This window comes from Myotis yumanensis, unplaced genomic scaffold (genome assembly GCF_028538775.1).
Source record: "Myotis yumanensis isolate MYYU_CA2020_CCGP unplaced genomic scaffold, mMyoYum1.0.hap1 SCAF_1, whole genome shotgun sequence".
NCBI classification, from domain to species: Eukaryota; Metazoa; Chordata; class Mammalia; order Chiroptera; family Vespertilionidae; genus Myotis; species Myotis yumanensis.
This window is the reverse complement of record NW_027223752.1, coordinates 100,629,625-100,632,925: the sequence shown is the minus strand read 5'-3', so window position 1 is coordinate 100,632,925 and position 3,301 is coordinate 100,629,625. Positions and strand designations below refer to the sequence as shown.

At 47.0% G+C, this 3,301-nt stretch overlaps 1 non-coding gene across 1 annotated transcript; it reads left to right on the top strand.

Moving 5' to 3' along the window:
* Positions 1 to 927: 927 nt before the first annotated feature.
* Positions 928 to 1,130, top strand: LOC139000629 (small nucleolar RNA SNORA74). Its single transcript, XR_011469648.1, has one exon. It is a non-coding gene; the product is annotated as a small nucleolar RNA SNORA74 (small nucleolar RNA).
* The last annotated feature ends 2,171 nt before the right edge of the window (positions 1,131 to 3,301 follow it).

Sequence of the window (3,301 nt, the reverse complement as noted above, 5' to 3'; positions counted from 1 at the left end):
GCATCTGAGGGGCATATGCTCTGGTCTCTCCAGTGTTCATCTCTCCTGCCTCCAGGCCGAGTGTCCACTCTCTGTACCTTAAGCACATTCTCACCTTCTTCATCTGTCTAAATCCTACCCGTGCTCTCAAGACACATCTCAAATATCATTTCAAATGTCAAATCACAAACAGGGGAAGGGGGGTGGGGGTTGGAGGGAGGGGGGTGGAGGGTGGGGGCTGGGGAGTGGGGGGTGGGGTGGGGGATGGGAGGTGGGTGGGTGGGCGGTGTGGGGTATGGGATGTGGGGGTGGCGGGTGGGGGTAGGGGTGGGGGGTAAGAGTGGGAGGTGGGGGTGAGGGGTAGTGGTGGGGGATGGGAGCTGGCGGGTGGGGGGTGGGGATGGCAGGTGGGGGCTGAGGGTGTGGGGTGTGGGGTGGCAGGTGGGGGTGGCATGTGGGGAGTAGGAGGTAGGGTTGGTGGGTGACAGGTGGGGGAGGGAGAAGAGGGCATGGGGGGGATAAATGGTGATGGAAGGAGACTTGAAGGCAGTGAACACACAATACAATATACAGATGATGCATTATAGAATTGCACACCCGACCTATGCAATTTTATTAATGAATGTCACACAAATAAGGTTGATTAAAAATAAGTAAAAGGTGGGTCTTTTGAGGTTGATTAGGTTATGAGGGTGGAGCCCTCATGAATAGGATTAATACCCTTTTCAAAGATATCCCATGCGAGGCTTATCAGGAGATGACTTTATATGTTATATAAATGTCTAACCACTATTTTGTACACTTGAAACTAATATTGAATGTCATCCCTAATTGAAAAAAAATTAAAGTAGTAAAACAATTTTTAATAAAAATAAAAATACAAATCAGAGTGATCTTTAAAAAATATAAATCAGATAATTTCACTCTGTGCCTAAAAGCCTTAAGCGCTCCAGCAGGGGTCAGCTCTCCAGACAGAATCGTGCCTGTGAGGGTGTTACACTGCTGGGAGAGGAATGCCCTGTCTTCTTCCTCCAGTTGTTCCCTTCACTGTTCTGGTGACGTGTGGCACTGGTACAAGGCAGTACTGTGCTTCCTTGAGAGTGAGCTAAGCATCACTTTGGCTGCTTAGTTGTAGTGTTGGAGTAGACACAGAAAAAATAAATTTAAGCCTTAAAGATTCTAACAGCATTTCGACCCACCAAATGGACCTCTATCCTCCCTTCCCTACACTCCAGCCAGCCTGGCTCATCCAGCCTTGAGGAAAGAAGGCAGGGACAGTGCTGCTCAGGAAGCCAGTGAGCATGCATGTGATCGGAAGTCTGGAGAGAGCTCCAGTTCTCTCAGGATAGAAATCGAGGGATGAATCTGCTGAAATCAGCCACCCATGAGGGGACTCTACTTTCCACTACCTGATGAGGGCATCACACCTGCATGATCCTGCCATGCTCTCGCTCCCCTGTGGCATCCCAGGGGACCCATGAATCAGCCACAACAGGAAGCAGCTCTCTGGCCTTTGAGAATCCACAGACCCTCTGCAAAGCCCTTAAGCTCACAGGGCTGATCTCAGACTACAGATCCCAAACATCTTAAATCCTGGGAAGCAGCCTCTTTTGACTTTTTCATTCTCCTCCTACAAACAATGCCAGGTCTGTGTCTTCTGTACACTGCTCAAAGATGTGTGAGGACCCAGCAGGTGGCAGCTGGACCTGGTATACCCTGGGACATTTGCTGAGTGGCCTCAGACCCAACACTGACACTGAGCTTGAACCTGCATCAATCTGGTGTACACCACTCACCTCTACCTGGGGACTCCCTGAGCACCTATCTCATGCAACTTGAATGCTTCCAGAGACTCTTTCATTAACTGAGACTAACAGGCACCCAGCAGATGGAGGCAGACAGGGAGGCAGAGCATGGTGTGCTCTGGAACTTTTGCTGACCTGTCCCCAGGCTCAATGCAAGTAAAAGCCAGCTTTGGTGCCCTGCTTAGACCCTCCTGTGCTCACTCAGCCTCGGTAGAGGCTGTCACACATTGTGAATTGCTTTGTAGATGCAAATAGATTGCCCTGGGCCAGTCACATAAAGCATCTGACATCGTTCAGCACCAGAGTCCCTCCCAGGAAGCCCCAGGACCAACACACCCAGTGGCAGCTTCCAAGCACATCAGAGCAGGATACAATTAGCCTCACAAGAGGCATATCCAAAGAGAGATCTAGGCAGGGACCAGAACCTGCTGAGATGAACTGCACTCCACCTGGTCAACACCTGTCAGCAGCTCATACACTGCACTGTAGGCAGGGTACACTGTGGTCCCAGCCAACTACCCTGAGCATCGACTCAATACATGCATGGGCCAATAGCCATCAAGAATCAACTACCACAGGAAGGTTCACATAACATACATGGGACATCCCTGGAGCACTCAACTCAGGTGATCAAGAAAACCTTGCCACTGGGTTCCACAGGACACCTACTACACAAAGTCACACTACCAAGACTTGGATTCTAATACAAAGAAACAAACACACAGAGGCAGCCAAAATGCAAAGAAACATGCCCCGAATTTAAGAACGGGAGACACATCCAGAAAAAATGCTAAATGAAGTGAAGGCAAGCAATATACCAGATACAGGGTGTTTTAAAAAAAATGGTTGTAAGGATGTTAATAGAAGTTAGGCGAAGAATGGATGAAATCAGTGGGAACTTGAAAACTGATAGTAGGCATGAAAAAGAACATTTAAGCCATATAAAAGATCCAGTCAGAAATAAAGAGTACAACCTCTGCAATGAAGAATACACTAGAGGAAATAAATAGTTGGATGAAGCAGAGAATCAAATTAGTGATTTGGAAGAGAAGGTCACAGAAGACAAAAGCAGAAAAAAGAAAAAAATGATTTTTAAAAATGAGGACTGTTTAGGGGACTTTTGGGACAACATGAAGCATAACATCCACATTATAGGAGTACAAGAAGGAGAAAAGAAAGATTAAGGGACTACAGCCTATTAAAAGAAATAATGACTGAACACTTCCCTAACCTGGTGAAGGAAAAGACACAAGTACAGGAAGTTCAGAGTCCCAAAGGAGATGAACTCAAAGAACACAACACCAAGACACATCATAATTAAAATAACAAAGATTAAAGACAGGGCATCTTAAAAGCAACAAGATAAAGACAGTCAGTTACCTACAAGGGAGCTCCCATAAGATTGTCAGCTTGTTTCTCTGCAGAAACATACCAGGTCAGTAGGGGTTGGCACAAAATATTCTAAGTAATGAAAAGCTAGGACCTTCAACCAAGACTACTTTACCCAGCAAGGCTGT